Genomic DNA, 18510 nt, shown 5'->3' with positions numbered 1-18510 from the left:
TAGATTCTATTATCACATCTAAGAAAAAAATTTCTTAACTTTTTTAGAATAAGGACTAAAACCTATTAGAGTAAAACCTATTAGAATAAGGATTCTCCTAAGAATGTTTAGTAAATGGAATTCTGTAGCATTGCCTTTTTCCTTTTTTTCCTTAAATATGGACGGCATAGTTGTCGTCGTCGTCTTGTGAACATTAAAAAGAGACCACACCCTGCCAAAGGATTTTCTGAATTTCTGCCTTCCTGCAGACTTCTGGTCATTTGAAAAAAACAACAACGATGACAAAAACTCTACCCTGTAATGCCAAAGTTTCTTCTACTTGCACTCAAATGCATTCCTCAGATACTAGTCACCTCAACTTACTGTGATACTTGCCTTTTGCTCTTCAATAATCTGATTCTTGATGATAAGGGAGAAGAAAATACATGAAACTAAATTTATCCCGGCACATCTCAAAACCTGAAATTTCCATCCCACTGAGCCAGGAAGATCCTCACATATGAGGTACTTAATAACTGCAGACTGGATGTGAAAGATAGGAAAACCCTCTGTGAGGGTAGTGATTGAAACTCCTTGGAGTTCTCTGACCTGACTTTTCCACACTGCAAGGGAATACTCCTACATCCACACACATCTCTACTTATACGAACCCTCATTCTGACTTAATGTTGTAGGAATCCACCTCTGTTTTAAGTTGCCCTTTTTGAGGACACAAAAAGGAGATCTGAGTTCCTGAATATATTGTGCAAAACTTGATTATACTTATATGCAATACAGAATAATTAAGGGCACTCCCAAGCTTCACGCTTTACCTCTTGGGGCAGCATGTGAGCCACAGGGGAGGGCATTGCCTCACTAGTAGTGGTTATAACAGTGTAAATGCAGATTAGGACTCTGTGGTTATTGTCTGGCTGGCATGGTCACTAGAACTGTTCATGTCCTGGGCCTTTGATGACAGGCTCTCCTGTCATCAAAGAAGTCTTGAAGAGGGCCACTGTCACTCCAGGATAGGTGTCTAATGGTCATATTTGCACATATTTTGGCAGCAGGTTGTAGATAGAATCCTTTGGACACACTAGCATGGGTACAAGAATTCCCTACTCTTTTCAGATGATCTGATGTTTAAGTCTAAAAGCTGTGGGCTTTGCACTGCAGTCAATATGGATAAGAATCTCCAGCATTGTGGTTGCAAAAGTCATAGAAAGTCTAGGCAAGCCTGCTCATTTGGTTCACTGGAACTGGAGCGAGCCAGTAGGTGCCACTGGCTGACAGTATACTCTGTGATGGTCTTACAGATGCATTTTTCACAGCTATAATGTGGGTGTCGTAGCTGAAAATGTAGCCAAAACAAAACAAAAAATAATGCAAGTGAATAGAGATCAAGGCAAGGTTGCAGTTCTGCCCCAGAATAGGACAGAGAGTGCAAAGAAAACTGGGCATTTTGACAGAGTTTGTACCAGTTTGGTGTCTTCTAGAAAACATCTTACTTAAGTTAAAAAAAATGTAAAAAGTTTTCTCAACACCACAGTAACCCAGAAGTCATGTTAAAGTTAAAGCCTTGTTTTCTTAAAGAAAACAGGAACAGCTATTGCTTCAGGATAGCTGAAGGTGCTTGGAGCTTCTTCCTCTTAAAAAGAAGTCCAGATGCTGATGCTTGTGTGTTATATCTTTAGCACAGATCATCTTCTGGTCAGGAGTAGGTGTGGAGCTTCCCATTATGGGAACAGGATGGATTCCACAACAAAGCAAGCTGTTTCCAAAGCAGTCTGGTCACTGGAGGACATTGCTGTATTCAAAATCAATGAAGCCTTTGCAGCCCTCTCCTGCAATAGCTAAACAACTTGGTTTAAATACAGAGAAGGTCAACATTTGAGGAGGAGCTATAGTGACTTGGTTCATCTCTTTGGAGCATCTAGTTTTCAAATCTTGTGACTGTGTAACACACTGGAGAGAATAGGTAGAGCTTGTGATAGGACTTCCCTGTGCATTGGGGGTGGGACAGGAATCATAATGTGTATTCAGAGAGGGCTAATTGCTTCACAATTAATCATGCTAAAGCTGAGCCTGAATCTAGTTTCTTTTTAAACTAATAAAATATTAATTATATGAAACTGGAGGACCAAAGTGAAGATGGAAACCATCTCCTACTTCATAAAAGCCCAATCTGACAACTTGCTCTATGATAATGTGAATACTCAAGGTATAAGACAATTGCATTTAACATTGTTACAAATAGAAGAGAATCAGATTAGTCATCAAGGGCCCCTGAATGAAAAAGGATCTAAGCAAGAAATATGCTTACCACATAAGGAATTGTGTGGAGATCCGTCACAAATGCTTCCATATCTTCTTATATTCCATATCTTCTGCTTGATTTGATGGTTAAGAGAGATGTCATTGAAACCAAATGAAAATGCATTTGAAATTATTTTTTATTGCTGATGGCTGCATGTTGACAAACTTCATTAACTATGCTGAGGAAGCTTTACTTTTTTGTAAAATACACATAAAATGTCACTTTTACAGAGTGCTTGGGATTAAATTAAACATTTATATTAAAAATATACATATAATCTATATGTGTATACATATATATTACATTTGTCATGTCCCAAGCTATTGTTAATAAATGAGAGTTGTTATATTAATGGTCATGGTGATTCTACAATATGATAATTAATTAAAAGATGTCATTGTTTCAGAACAAAAAAGGAAATATATAATGTCTGCTGTACTAGCATTTTTATTTTTTGAACAATGGTTCTCATTTATGGTCACTTACCTCTTCCCTGAGATGCTTCTGATTAGTCACTGTATTACATTCACAGCTGTCAACCCATCATTTTCTTGTGATCTTTGCCTGCCTGGCTGTGTTATTCACTGGAGGCCCCAAAGGTGACCAGCTTCAGAGATCTTATGTATAACTCATATGACATTTTCAAATTAAAGCAACATAATTTAAAAAGGACTGTTAACACACTAGTCCGGAGTTACAAGCATACTTTTTCTTTTGACAGATTTTGTAGAAAGTACCCTGGTTTGTGGATTATTTCTCATGTTGAGGGTTTACAGGAACCTGCAGTGAGGATGGTAATCTTTATTCAAGATTCTACAGAAAGATTTAATTAATGTTCACCTCTAATGAGCTATTTAGGACTTTGGGGCCATTTTAGCACTTTTAATGGCTTATTTAATTATCTGAAGGGGGCTTTCATAATCTCAAGAGGCATAATTAATAGGCCTTTAGGAATTAAAGAATCACCTCAGAAAATAATATAATATACCCTATGCTGGCAGATAGTCTTCCTGACAAATGATTCCTTTGAGGGAACAGTCCTCAGACAGAAATCCTGGGTTGAAGTCATAGGGGGCACTCTAACACAGTTTTTTAATACAGTTGTTGCTCTTTTTTGATTGACAAGAGTCTGCTCAGAGGAGATGCTGAACAGCTCTTTTCTCAAATCTTTGGCTTGAGGCCGACTATTCTCCATGAAGAAAGATATCTTTGGGAGGGCAGCCAAGGGTGTTGAGTATAAAAAGATCAGGAGGCAGTCTCATTCAGAGAGGTAAAGCAAGATTGTTTGGCTCTTCAGACCTTTGCTTGTTTCTTTAATCAGGAAACATTACAAAAAAAAAAAAAAACAGAAGTGGTGATGATGTTAACAATAATGATTGGGTTGAATGAATAGAAGTGTAGGAAGAGTATTCAGAAACAGGCACTGTATTACTGTCTGCACAACACTCCGGGTCACAGTAATGTGGCTCTGGATCATATGATTCAAATCCAAGAGAGTTGAAAAGTGGTATCTGTATCATATGTGGTGGTTACAGGCAAGAATTGCAGATGAAAATCTAATAGGAGAAAAAAGACTAAAAATAAGTTCAGACATAGGTCAGAGAAAAAACATGATGTGTATCAAAATCTTTCTATAAAGCAAGAAAACCACTCTCTACTTCAATGGAGGCTATTGTCAAGATTGAATTTCCATTTTGGAATTCAAGAACATTTTTGTTAAAAAGACAAGCACTATTCATTTTCATGTGTATTTAAGGCAAAACAATGATAATGTTCATTTGATTTAAATAAAAGGGGTCAATTTATTTTTAATTGTTGTGAGGTGCAGAGTTATAAAATCTTGCATGTGGTTGAGTTATAGAATACAGATTTTGAGTGGCATCTGCTGAGTTATACAAACGGGGGCAGGAGGGACAAACTACAGACAAAAATAGTGGAAGTTAAACTTGTAGAAATATGTTCTACAATAACTAAGAAGGTTTAAGACAAACTTTTAGGATTCTGAGCTCAATTCAACAGGAATGGGAAGCTCTTGAGGGCACTTATGGAAAGAAGTGGACTGATTAGTTGTGGGCTGCATTTTAAGCAAGGGTCAAAATAATTCTTGAAATTTGAAACACACTTAGTAATACCCTTAGTGATAGAAAATGAAAATTACTATCTAGATGTTCCAATATTTTTAAGGAATCTGGAATACATGGATCTCTACCTATCTGAAAAATCTGGTTGCATTTTCCCAGCTTCATGGATTATCTATAAATATTTCCAAGTGTCCATCATTGGAAGACCTGTCCCATTTCTATACAAAATTTCATCAGTGCTTTTTAATGCCACATTATTTTAGGTAAAGTTGTTCCAACTGAGTGCACACATCTATTAATGCTAAGTCATATTGGATAATGAAGCACTCTTATTCCCACAGACTTGTGTTAGGTGGACCAGGGATTTTAATTAAATATCTGAATGGGTGTTGCACAGTAGATACTCTCTAGAAAGCATCTGTCAGGGTTAATATTTTACAAGTTAGCTATGCCTCTTTCAACCTTTAATTATAATATCCTAACTCTTTATTCTTAGTTACTGCTAATAATTTCAAGGTGATACAGATAGAAATTACTTGATTATCCAAGTGACTGCACATATCAAATGAAATAGAAAGCAATTTCACTGTCTATACATGTTTTATAAGTAAGCATTGCTAATATACTATCATATTGTTTAAAATTATCTGTTTTTCCCAAGAGGAATTGAAAAACACACTACCCTATATTTGGAAGTGCCTATTGCCTACCACATACATAACTAAACTCAATTTCAATATTAGTATTAACATAGAACTCTCTTGCATCAAAAAAAAAGCAAATACAATTATGATCATTGCCAAGTCTTCAACTCTCTTTAGGTACCAATTTGTAGTCCTTATTCTTTTCTCTTTTCTCACCATGTTTACCTTGACCATGTGAAGTACATTTCAAATATGCATATGACCTTCCCTTTTCTTTTTCTCAGGTAGAATTTTCCCATTCCTGTGAATGAAACCTTCAGAAAGGACTTTGAATTTTTCTCTAATTCTCAGGAAAATAAAACACTTCAGTAGTCATTTTATGTCTAAATCTCCCTCTTGGAGATATGGATTTCATATGGGCTGTTCAGGATCTGGGCTATTTAAGTCCATCAATTGATGTTCTTGGTCAGAAGGAGTGGAGATCTAGGACCCATGCATCAATATATAATTCCCTTCATGTTGGTCCTGGTCCTGAAGTTAAATGAAAAGAGATTTTAACTTTTATTTTCATTAGATTCTTTCATATTTCCAAACACATTTTAAAAAATATTAATTTTGCTTCATTTTAAGATCTATAATATTACTGTTTTGCTGATCGATCTGCCAATTCCATGTAAATGGAGTTTACAAACTGATAGTTATCTTTGTCCCTAAGAAAGCTGAATGTGTATTTTAAGAATATTAGTGAAAACTCTTGATACTTTATCTAGAAAAGATAGACTAAGAATATTTCAAAATACAAAAGAATATTTTTCTTCTCTGGCCTCTTCCGATTCCCATTTTTTTTTTTTTTTTTGTGATGCTGTTGCATTTGACAATGTACCATCTTACTGTACTGTTTCCTAGAAGCAGTGGAGAGAACAACTAAATTGTCATTCTTTCTTGGAGTAGAAAATTCTCATGACCTATTCTCATGGTTTTCAATATTTGAAGGCAATATCCTGGCAGATCTGATCCAGGCAGATCAGAATAATCACAATTTAAGTAGAATAGAAGCAGGTTGAAATAACCTTTAGTTCTAAGAGATCTGTGTCATTGTAGTTCTCATTTCATAAGTAAAAGAAAAAACATCTTCAAAGCCCTAAGTCCAGGAGTTTATAGGGCAAGTTGTCCTCTTTAAAGGTACTCATTTGTCCCTTCAGTATCTTAATTTTGGAATATACTGTTAAATAATTATTTTAAAAACCATGTAAAATCATGACTTTAAGCAGATAAAAAATGGACATGTGTTATATATTTAATATAACTTATTAATTAGGGAAAATGTAACAAGTTTAAAGGAGGATACAAAGGAAAGGTATAATTATAGATCAGGAATATTGAAAACAATGTGCAATTGGAGGCAAAGTTGCCCTCTGCTATAGTGAAGGAGGAGGTCAATGGGAACTCCAACAGGCAGTAGAGTATATGTCCATAGGTAGAAATTATTTGTGCTGTTAAAAGTTATAAACAACTTACAGAATTGTAAAATAGCTCAATGCAAGGTTAGAATGAGGTAGCCTGAAAAATGTACTCTACATAATGCAATTTTCCCTTCAAGTACAGATGTTTTTCTACAGTGTTTCATTCCCTCTTAGTTAAAACCTTTTTATCCATTAAGATCATCTGCAGCATGTACCTTTGGAATTCTTGCCTGATGCCTTCTATCTGACTTTATACTTCCTTTCATCTCTCTAGTTATCTTGTAAATAGCAATCACTGTATTTACTCCATTATATTATAATTCCATATTAATTGAATATTTCAGTCCCTCTTCTTTAAGATCAGGACTATATTTATTTTTTATCTATTTATTTTATCACACAGAATTTGCACAGATTTAGGTACAAAACTTAAAAGATTATTAAAGAAGGAAGAAAATAGTGATGGATTTGTGATTGGGTTGAGTGTACATGAGCATGTGTGATAAGCAAGAATTCAGTACCTTCTAGAATGCACCAGGAATTTTAAGCATGGGCCCTTTAACTCTCAGCATAGCACATTTCAAATTATTATTCAATTATACTCTATGCTTACCTGGACTTGCAATTACTTTACTACTTAATCCTTTATATCTTACAAATACCAGTTCATATTTATAAAATATATACTCTTTATTGTTGTCTAACTGAGTGCAGATTTTTAAAAAGTCACAGGTAATTTAACATTGTAGTAATATATTTGCAAGAGTGGAAAAATTTACATAAGAACAAGCAATGATCTTGTACTGCCTTAGAAATTATTTGAAGTGGAGTGTCAGTATCTGTATTTTTTCTAGTATTTCTTGCAATAATGGCTAAAGCAATGAAGGAAAACTTATTCCTTTTTAAAATTCTGTTATCATCTTTGCAAGTTTCTTATGTATGTTAAGAGTTAATTCTTTATTAGATGAAGTTATCGTAATGAATAGGCAGAGAATATATCCATGATGTCTGTTGTTAATGGTTCCTTAATCTCAGATATGTGCACACAAAATAGTGGTTCTCCAAAATCAGAAGATTCTTGGGTTTCTATTTGAATATATGTTTGCACATGTATTCTCAAAACAGAATGAGTGGCTTAGAAACTATAAGATGCATCCTGCATAGTGGTAAAGGGCAGAATAGAGTGCCTCTCCTCTCAACCACTCCCTTCTCTTTTCTTCCTCCTCCTCCTCTTATTTTTCTTCTCCTTTTCCTTCCACTTCCTCCTTCTCCTTCCTCTTTCCCTTCTTCTTTCCTTCTCCTCCTCTTCTTCCTCCTCTTCTTCCTCCTCCCCTTCCTCCTCCTTCTTCTCTTTCCTTTGGTCATTAGCTTGGACCCAGGTCTTTTCACATGCTAGGCAAACACTCTGCCACTCTCTCCAGTTTATTATCTTTCCTTGTCTTTGCCAAACAGACTGGGAGCTAAGTAATGTCAGAGTCCTTGGCCTGTGTTGTTGGGAACTCCCAGAACACCTCTCAGTGTCTGGAACACTACCCAGGCCCAGTGGACTAATCAGCACAGAAGCCCCCTTTCTCTAGTAGTTTTCTTTGAGGAGGAACCTCATTTTTACCTGTGTTCTCTAGAAACCAAAGAAATAATCTCCAAAGCAAAGACTCAAAAATGAATGCACTTTAGCAAGTGTTGTCCATGGTGCTGAATGGAGTTTGGCACTTACTTAGAGGATTTGATTTTCTTTACTGAGCTGCCCTGTAGTTTGAGCAGCTTGCACTTATGCTTTCTAGTCAGACTCTCCCAGCATGCCTTCTAGAATTTACTACAACTTTAGGATCCCAGGGAGTGAGGACTGACCTAAGGTCAAATGTATCAACCCACTCTACCACTAACGTGCTGCTAGAGGAATGAACCGATGTGTGTCAATGCCTGTGGTATTCAAGACAACATATTAAAACATGGATTCATTTTAACTCCCTATAGTGTGAAGCTGTAAGGCAGGAGATAAAATTCATACCCTGTGGTTTCCTTGCTCTTATTTACTCCTTTATAGTGCATTCATTCCTTCTCAGCATCTTTGGGCATGCACTGTATTTTTTATAATGAAAGTAGAAAAAAATGTATTCTCATTGCTTATTTTTAGCACTGTTGCTATGCTAAACTGTAGCCTAGATGTCTTATTAAAATCAATTCAGGATTTGAATTTTCATTCTCTTTAATTCAGTGGCATTATTACATGTTCTGAAAATATATGAGCATGTATGAGTATTTATTTAACTATTTCTTATGAATTGTTGGTAAAATATTTCTCATCCATTTAAAGAATGTATTAAAATAGGTGCACAAAGATTGGGAGCAAAATTTGTCATTTTTTTTTCTAGATTCTTTTGTGAGGTGATAGATACGACTGTTTATTCATTATTCCAAGAATAATTTTTGGTATTTGTAGGGTGATATTTGAACTGTTCAAAACTTAGTGTGGTAAATAAAGTACTTAACAATTGTGCTTTTAATTATTTTATGTCCTAGTTAAAAGACTTACTTACATATAGATTCAGTGATGTGAATTTTTGTACATAGAAATTGAGGTCTTACAATACTTACCATTAAGGCCATAATCTACACTTCAAGGCTAGTTTTGCTATTGCACATAAAGACACACAAGATGCATCTGCTATTTCTGCAGTGAGGGATGGAACTGTTTTGTGCTGTTGTCTTTCATGTTGATTCTCAGCGCTAGGATCATGGGCAGGAATAGAGCTTAGAGGAAACTGGCTCACTCAGTTTTTAAGTAAGACTCCTCTTAAAAGTTAACTAGCATGAGGAGTTAAGAACTGCATTTAACCTAAAGGTTGCACTTAAAGTGGTTAGATCAGAACTGTACCTCATTTTAGATTAGGTAAACTCATCAGCATTAAAAAATGTCGTAACAACAAAGGGGGGATCATTAATTGTGAAGTGTTCTGATTCTAGGTCACCTGTTATGCTATTTGCTTTCATAATTGTTATCTCATTTAATCTTCCTAACAACCATATAGGACACAGATCATTATTCCCTTTTTATAGATGAGGAAATCACGTTCTGGAAGTTGGAGTCCCTTCCTCAATGGCTAAAGCTAGCATTCAATGCTAAGGCTCTATGAGTCAAAGTCTTTTTTAATTTATGTGATGCTAAAATCAAGACATACCATCCTTCCTGTGGAAGAATATTCACAGTTTCTTTTAATTTTTGGTAAACTCACAGAACGTGAGGTCTACTTGTAACAGCTTTTGAAGTGTACAATACAGTGTAGTCAACTGTAAGCACAATGTTACAGAGCAGATCCCTAGAACTTTTTTTATCTTGCATAGCTTGAACTGTACAGCCATTGAACAGCCACTCTCCAGATGAATTTACATCTATAACTAAATTCTGGTTATGCTTTCCCCTCCCTGTTAGGTAATTTTTGTTGTTGTTGTTCATGTTGTTTTGAATGGAGTGTGAAGAGGTGCTACTGTAATGCTGAGTTTAGGGTCATCACTGTTTAGCCAACAGATCTTGGAGTAACACTTTCTATAACTTGTCAGTAGCCAGATTTACTCTCAAGATGATCAGACTATTTGCAAGCTGTTTTACTAATCAGTGGAAGATGAATTAGATTATAATTTATGATCATCAACAACACAGCTTCTGTTCCATTTAGTCTATAAACTTTTTCATGTACTTTGAACTCCAAGTTGATGGTGTCCCTGAAGCAAGCAGAATATATTTTTAGCCACACTTACTTGAGAACTCTCCATGGCAGCTCACAGACAACGTTTCTCTGTCTGGTTGGAATCCTCTAGATGGAGTCAGACTGCCTGGCAGGTCCTGGCTCTACTCCCAGGAACTATGAGTGGATCCTGAAATGCCAGACAGCCCCTGGCACATGGGCTGTCCAGTCATGGCACAAGGATCATCTGTACTTTGAATGGGCACCAAGCCCTGCTCCATCATAGCAGAACATAAAGCTCTGCAGATTGAAGTTTGGTCTCCATGGCACTAGGGCCAAAAGCATGCTGCAGTAATCTTCAGACACCTGCATTGTCTCTGGTGTAGACATATGACACATTCCATCTAATACCCTGCAGGGAGAGCTTTTCTTTTTCCTGACCCAAGGCAGAAATGTAGTTCTCCTCTTTCTCATTTCCTTGTTCACATGTTCCATTTCCAAAGTGACTTGATAGAGTTGTTTCATTTTGTTGTATTTTGTTATTTTGTTTTCATACGAGCATGAGACTTTTATCCAGGTTGAAAAGTCTTACTGAATGAACACAGTCCTGGAAGACAGCAGCTTGGAGTCTTCTTCAGGCTCCAGTTTACTGTGTGAGCTTTCACCTAGGTACCTAAACATAGTGAACCTCAGTGACCCTTTATTTTAATTGGTTTGTTAAGGGTATCTGCCTCTTAGATACTTCACAGGGTAAAAGTACATACACAAGAATTTGGAAAACTAAATGTAATATATCTATGTGGTGTTTGTGGATACTCTTATGTGAGTTAGCTCAGTAAGAATTAAATCTTAATAATACACAGATGTATGTAAGTACATATGAAATCATGAAAAGGAATATTGGTGTGCAGGGGAGAGGAAGAAAGTGAAGAGTGGGGATACAGGGAGATAGAGATCACTTAAATGCACAAAAATCTCAGAAACCTATTACTTACTTTTGAAATTAACACTCTTAAACCTAGTTTTTTTTTAATATGACTATGATGATTTTTTAAATTATTGGATATCCAAATAATTTAACCTTTCACTAATTGTTTGAAGAACACAACTTCTCTAGACTGAAAACATAATATTGAGAGTCCTGTGCTTTCTAAATTATAATTGTTTCTTGGTATCTATGGGGTATTGGTTCCAGGAACCCCACACATACCAAAATCCATGGATGCTTAAGTTCTTTATATACAATAGCATTTCATTTGCATATGAACTCAGTACTTCTCATATACTTGAAACCATCTCTTTGTGTTCAGTACATATACAAAAGTTTTTTTAAAAATATTTTTGATCCTTCATTGTTTGAATCTGTGAATGTGGAACCTATGACTTACATTTGTAAAATCTCTTTTGAAAAATGTAAACTGAGATTATTTAATAACAGTTATCTTAAAATCATTTTTTTCTTATCATGCTTTATATGATCCAAAAATAAGTTCACATGATTAATGTTTTCTGAGTTCTTGTCAAACCCTAATTACTATGCCAAAATGGATCATATGTTGTGTGAATTATTCCTCATTGAAGTCCTATGATGTTACCTCTTTTCATTTTATCCATTTTTCAGGTGGAGATGCTTGGAGAAGTTGCATAGCTCAACCAAAATGACAGTCCATGTAAGCGTAAAAGTGAGGAGACCTCAGTTTCAGACATGTGCAATGCAGAACCCATGATTTTTGTCCAGTTTTTCCTTTAAGTAGCCATGAGTGACTCCATTTGCTAAGTCTAGAGGTGACTTTTATACTTCTCATTTGACCTTCACTGAAAGTTACAGGGACTGCATAAAGGAAATTCTGGGCTAATGCCTGGTGATGCTGAGCACATGACTCATCCTCACTCATGATTTGCTTCTGAGACTCCCACCTGAGCATCCATCTTTCCTTCTTCACTTCACCTTGATGTTTGACACATCACTGTTCTGTCTCTTCCAGCTCATCAACCCGGTTTCTATCACAATTTTTGCACGTTTATGACTCCTTAAGCACTCAGCTACTCCTTCTTGGTCATCTGACCTAGAAAGAATAATGAAGACATATATGCTATTGTTGGGTGATTTTATGATAGGCTCCACTGAACTGAGAAGAGCTTGCTGTGCAACTCTTTGGCAACATTGCACACTCATACAATTTTGTAAGAAAAATATGTGTTTCTGGCACTAAATTTACCTAATCCCTAAAGACACCCAGGCTGTATTATATAAACAGGATAATATGTTACCCAGTTTAAAACTCTAGGAAATTCCCTACTAGTTATATTGTGCAACCAAATTTCAGAGCAAGGCGGCCCATTTATTAGTGACAATTAGCACTGCCAATGCCTCAGTAGTAGTAGGAAAGGATGTTGTGAAATGATCCAATGTCCATTAGAAAATGATGACTCTCTTGTCTGAGCAATATGTCTCTTTTTTCCAAATTAAATAGTAACAATTCCTAGTAATCAGAAAACCTATTAGCCATGAAATTTGATTCCAATATCAGGAATTATTCACTTATGAAATGGGAGTAAAATAAGTGTGGGTGGAATTTACAGTCCTGCATTGAGGATAATGTTAAATATTTTGGAAATGACAACAGGGTACAGCTCCAGTTCTGGGGAATTGTGGTGTTTTACATTCAGTTACAAGTTAGGGTGTGATTAATCTCTGAGGTATGATATTTCTTCTTTTCATTTGTGAATCCAGAGCTCTGCAGAGCAGTGAACTTATCTTACATTCTACTTGGTTTCTCTGATCTTTTGCAAGTGTCTATCAACTGTATTGAGAGGAGTCAGAAATCCTTGCTTGGAATTAGCTTTAATTTATGGAGGGCAGTAGTCTTGATCCAAGAAGTGACCTTTACAACAACTGGAAAACAACACAGGCTCATGCTTTCTAAAGGCTCAACTCTAAATTCCCTGTCTTTTTTCCAGATGGCTCCTCCTGATGTGGAACCCCCAGCCCACTTTCCCAAGGTTTATCCATGTTTTGCAATCCCTGTCCAGGGATATGGTAATAAAAAATTCACTGACTTCTCACAACATGAGTTTTGTCAGGTTACCCAGACACAATTTTTGGAAAAAGATGCTTACTAAGTAGGCTCATGAAGATGAATTATTACCCCACAGTACACAGTAAGGATAAAAAGCAGGGTTTACATCTGGGTCTGCCTATGATCAAAACATTTGTCCTTTATATTATCGCCACTATGAAGAGAAAAATGATGAGGATTTAGGTAAATATATCAATTTGCCATAGATATTCTACTTAATTCTTTTGATATACTTTTAAGCACCATAAATTAGAAACCCACACTTTCCCATTCAGCTACGCTTGTATATCATGTTTTAATGATTCACATTTAACATAAGAGCTTTCAGTATTTTGAAATAGCACATATCCCTACATGCATATATACCTGTGTACAGTATCAGTAAATACACACACATATATATGCACAAACACATTCACAAATATGTATATATGTATGTGTGTATATGTATGTATGTATATATATATATGAAAATGGAGATATATGTGTATATTGCACACACATGTAAAACATGTAACCGTTGTTGAGATATTTATTTCTCATCTATGTGGACTGAAGTTTAGCTATTTGAAAATATCTTGCTTGGCACTCTGATATTGTGTCTTTACAATATCATTTGCAAACTATACAGCCACACACGTGTTCTTCAAGATAGCGAGGGTTAGCAGAAGAACATTTATCAGATAGTACAGGAGCAAACTCTCTAAAGAGTAAGGCAGGAGAAGAGTAAGCAATTTGCCTGTTATTACATACCAGGAAGGATAAAGGCAGGTATTCAGTCTATGCTTAGCTGGTTCCAACATCTACATTCTGTCTACTACCATAACCTACTACTGTCAGAAACAGAAATTGACAACTTTACATTTATCCCTCTGCCCCAATGTATCTCAGCGTTTTTAAGGTATATTTGAACAAAAATTAAAGTTCATGCATGTCAACTGTTCTTCTAAAAAGCCTTTTAAATAGAAGTATGGCCTTCAGACATACCTAATTATGAAAAATTTTGTTTGAAAACTCAGTGCTACAATGCATCCTAGAGAGTTAAAAAGTGAAATATTTCAGCCTTGCATGGTGATGCATGCTTATAATCACAGTGATTGGGAGACTGAGACAGAGGATCTCAAGCTCATCGCCAGCTCCAACTATTTAGTAAGACTTTATTCACACCCCTCCCCCACAAAAGAGAAAAAAAGTAAATATATATGTCTGTCAACTGATTTTAGGAAGCACAAAATGCCATGCATATTTCTGCCATGAGTTCTTCTTTGCCTGTCAAAGTACTTAAAGCATGTTGCTACCTAAGTTGAAAATACTCTTACCAGATTACTTACAAATATTCTTAAAACCTATGACTGTCATAAGAATTTGGAGCTTTATCTTGTTTGTTTTATTATAAAGAGTTGTTTTACTCATCTTTGCATCACTGTGAGCAAAAAAGCTGACAAGAACTAGTTATAGAAGGGATGATTTACTTTGGCTCATGGTTTCAGAGGACTGAATCCATGGTGGGCCAGCTCAAGGTGGCAGAAGGGCATGGTGGAGGAAAGCTCTCAACTCATGGTAGTCAGAAAGCAGGAAACAGGGACAGGGATGAGGGAAGTGGCTAGGGAGAAGATAAACCCTTCTAGGGCATATGTCTAGTGATATATTTTTACCCAGCTAGGTTCCAACTCCCACTAGTTCATTTAACTCTCAGTTGTTTAATCCATTCTTACTGATGAGGTCAGAGTCCTCATGATCCAATTATATCTAAAGACCCCACCTCTGAATCTTGCTGCATGGGAACCACACTCACAATACTTGAGCTTTGGGGGCAATATTCCAGATCTAAACCATAGCAGGAGTCCTTGTAACTTTGGGATGTCTTAATGGAATTCTTGCCCCAAGAGGAAGACTCAACTAGTGTGGGTTTATAGATCTTCTTCAGGACTCTGCATTAAGTAGTCACATTTTTAATTCAATCATCTTCTATCCATTCTAGATCACACCATGTGCTTAGGTGAAGAACAGGCAATATATATTTTTTTTTGCTCCTGCAAGTTTCCAATATTGCACTTCACTTACTGATGCAGATGCCTTTTTCTCAGCTTTACCTGTAAATCTGCTTCATTCCACTGGATCTACCTCTAAAGCTAAATTGCTTACATACTGCCTAAAGCCACCTTTGGGAACTATTTGTGTAGACTTTCTTTCATTTATAAACCACAGCTGCTCCAAGATCCACCTTTTTTTGTTTTGTTTTGTTTTAAACATAAACAGAGGTTATTTTTGCTTCAGTATGGAACAACACTACTAAAAATATCTGTAGATGGCTATTAGGTCACAGAGTACTCCTGGGTTCACAACAAGGTATATGACAAAGATATGGCCCGCCCCTCCCTCCCGCATCCCTCCCTCCATTCCTCCCTCCCTTTTCCCCTTCCTCCCTTTTCCCCTTCCTCTCTTACTCCTTCCCTTTCCTCCTCTCCCCCCTCCATCTCTCTCTTTTCATATGAAAGAATGGTTGGGCTGCTGATGCATTCATTTCATCAAATGATACGGTGTTGCAGAATTCCAAACACAAAATTTGTAGCTAAAGGATTATTTAGTACAACTTCCTTATTTTACATCTAAGAAAGCTAGCTCAGAGAAGTGAAATGACTGGATCAGGTGACATGGTATCAGTATTGCTACCTGAACCCAGGTCTTCAGAATCAAAGCAGAGTTCACATCCAGTTAGAGGAGTAAAGCGGCAAACCAGGCACAGACCAGGAATGTAGCATTTCATTAATTGGTTTCTGCCTACCCCAAAATAATAAACAATTTTGGAGGATATATTGACTTTTAATGTGAGAGGAAAATGATAAACAATAAACATAAATTAAATCCAAGAATATGTGTTTTATTGAAAATTCAGCTTTGTGCATTCATTTCCAATGACAGTGGCAATCGGAACTAGAATTTTAAAAGTAGAATTAAGATATACCTCTTATTGACCTTTAGTCTTCATAACGATCCATGTATGGATTTAAACTATTTTTTCAGAAGATTAGATGGCAAATGACAAAAACTAAATTCTTATTTTATTTATATATTTTTACATGGTGCTGATGATTGAGCCCAGAGCCTTGTGCACACTGGGTATGCTCAATCGATGAGCTATATCCCCAGCTCAAGAAAATTAAAAGTTGAAGATATTATATATTTGGAGTTACAATTCATTTCTGATGCAAACAGTTTTAAAAAATTGTAAATACTCTGAAGTTAATGATACTATGTTGCCCCCACAATTTACTATTCTAACTCAAATTTAATGGACTCTTGTGGGAGACAAAGTATGTGCATTTATAAACACAGAATACATTTAAAAATATCAGTGGAAGCTTGACTTTTACTAAAGGATGGTTCATTGTGGTAAGGAATTCATTAGCATTAGTAATGTGTGGGAGACTTAACCTCCCATTTTCAAATAAAAAATATTCACATTTTTTTATCTACTGTTTTAGAGAGGCCATTTGAGCAATATGTGCAAGACATTTCTTGTGCTATTTTGTCATTTAGTTTTTATTTGTTTTAAATATCAAGGGAAAGTGAATTCTAGGTCAAAATATTTTGAATAAAATTATAGACATAACACTTTGAATAATAATTATACAATAGGATTCAACTGACACATAATGGTAATATTTTCAAGACATTTTATTAGAGGTTATTTTTCCCTAAAAGGACATAAATTTTTGCCATTATTTTTATTCTTCAATATTGATTGTTAGATATTTAGACATTTTTTTGCTCATTTAAAATGTATGAGAATCTGTGGCAGTGTCATTGGTCCCTGGGAAATAAATGATGTCATTAAAATAACATTAGGACTTTGAGCCTCTCAAATCCAGAATTAACTTTAATCGAGGACAATGCCATGGTAGAAAATGTTAATGATTCTTTTAGTGCTTAATTCAAGTGTTGTGTGTGAGTCCTGTAAAAAGCTACACTATATTGATAGTACCTGAGGGAGAAGAAAAGAAATAAGCAATCTCAGGCTTGTGAGCTGGTGTGTTTTCTTACACTAAATGGTTTTTATTCCTTACCTCAACAAAATATTAGTCAACTCAGAATAAAATACTGAAGGGGAAAAAATTTTGAAATTCTTCCTTTGCTTCATTTATTCTTGTGGGCACTCTAGTTTATGAAGTCATTATTTAATGACAAATATTTTTTTGTATTCAGGGCTATCATTTTATGTTAGAAGAGTAAAATATATAATTCTTATCTGATAGTTCCAATTCCTTACATTCTCATTTTTTATTATTTTTTCTTTAGGTATTCACATATTTTTTTGCAGTTTAGAATAGTATCCCAGTTACCCCCACCTAGGAATTGCAGTTTTGGCAGGAATAATATACTAGTGCTTTTTCAGGCTATTTCTTTGCTTTACATCAAATATATTTAATTATCAAATGCATGCAGTACAATAATAAATTAATAAAGTAAATAAAACTGTATGTGCTGACATCCTGCCTGTCTTTCAAAAATTCTTCCTACAGTATAAGCAATCGCTTCTGGTGATGTACTTAGGTGTTTTCTTAGGTTAGGAAACATCTCTTCAAGTAAGTCTTTGATTATTGCTTTATTCAGATTTCTTCTTTGCTTCTTAGGTTTTGATTTCTGTTATCTTCTATCAACATCAATTCTAAGAGGACCCTTTATCATTTCTCCCTGTATTTTTTTGGATGAGTCGGGTGTTTTCTCCATATCATTCCTTACATCTTGCATTTGATAAATTATGTTCTTTCCCATGGATTTTACCTATGTCTGCTGTTTTCATGGTTTCACTACATCCTTCATTTTTGCATCCTTTATTTTTTTTTTAATGATCGTTTGGTTGCCAAATAGCTTCCTGTAGTTTTCTTGTACCTCCTATTGAAAATTATTAAGACCACTGTTCCATAGGGCCTTTATAAGGTTTCTCTCATTTTCTGAGTTTATAGATTTTGTGTGGAATTTTCTGTATTCCAGATTGCAGTGATAAAATTTCATGCCAAACCCCTTGTTTTCCAATGTATAAGGCCTGTGGAGAACCCTTGGCTCTTCTCTGTATCCGACTGGATGTTAGTTGAATTCTTCTCTCAGATTAATAGCTAGCTAAATAGTAGATTGATAGCCCACAGCACAACTCAAATGAGCCAAGCAGGCATACATTTAGTGTGACTCTGCCAGTTGGATATGTTTAATCTTATGACCAGATAACTATCTGACATTCTGAACCTATAAAATTTATAAAATT

The 18510-nt window shown here is 35.6% G+C and overlaps 1 protein-coding gene and 1 pseudogene across 5 annotated transcripts in view; both read left to right on the top strand.

Moving 5' to 3' along the window:
- Nrg3 (neuregulin 3) overlaps window positions 1-18510 on the top strand; it is a 1026038-nt gene that overhangs the window by 142922 nt on the left and 864606 nt on the right. The window lies entirely within an intron of this gene.
- Window positions 917-2085, top strand: LOC144365989 (acetyl-CoA acetyltransferase, cytosolic pseudogene; annotated as a pseudogene).

This window comes from Ictidomys tridecemlineatus, chromosome 1 (genome assembly GCF_052094955.1).
Source record: "Ictidomys tridecemlineatus isolate mIctTri1 chromosome 1, mIctTri1.hap1, whole genome shotgun sequence".
NCBI classification, from domain to species: domain Eukaryota; kingdom Metazoa; phylum Chordata; class Mammalia; order Rodentia; family Sciuridae; genus Ictidomys; species Ictidomys tridecemlineatus.
Note: the sequence above shows the minus strand (reverse complement) of the source record. Positions and strands in the feature narration are given on the sequence as shown.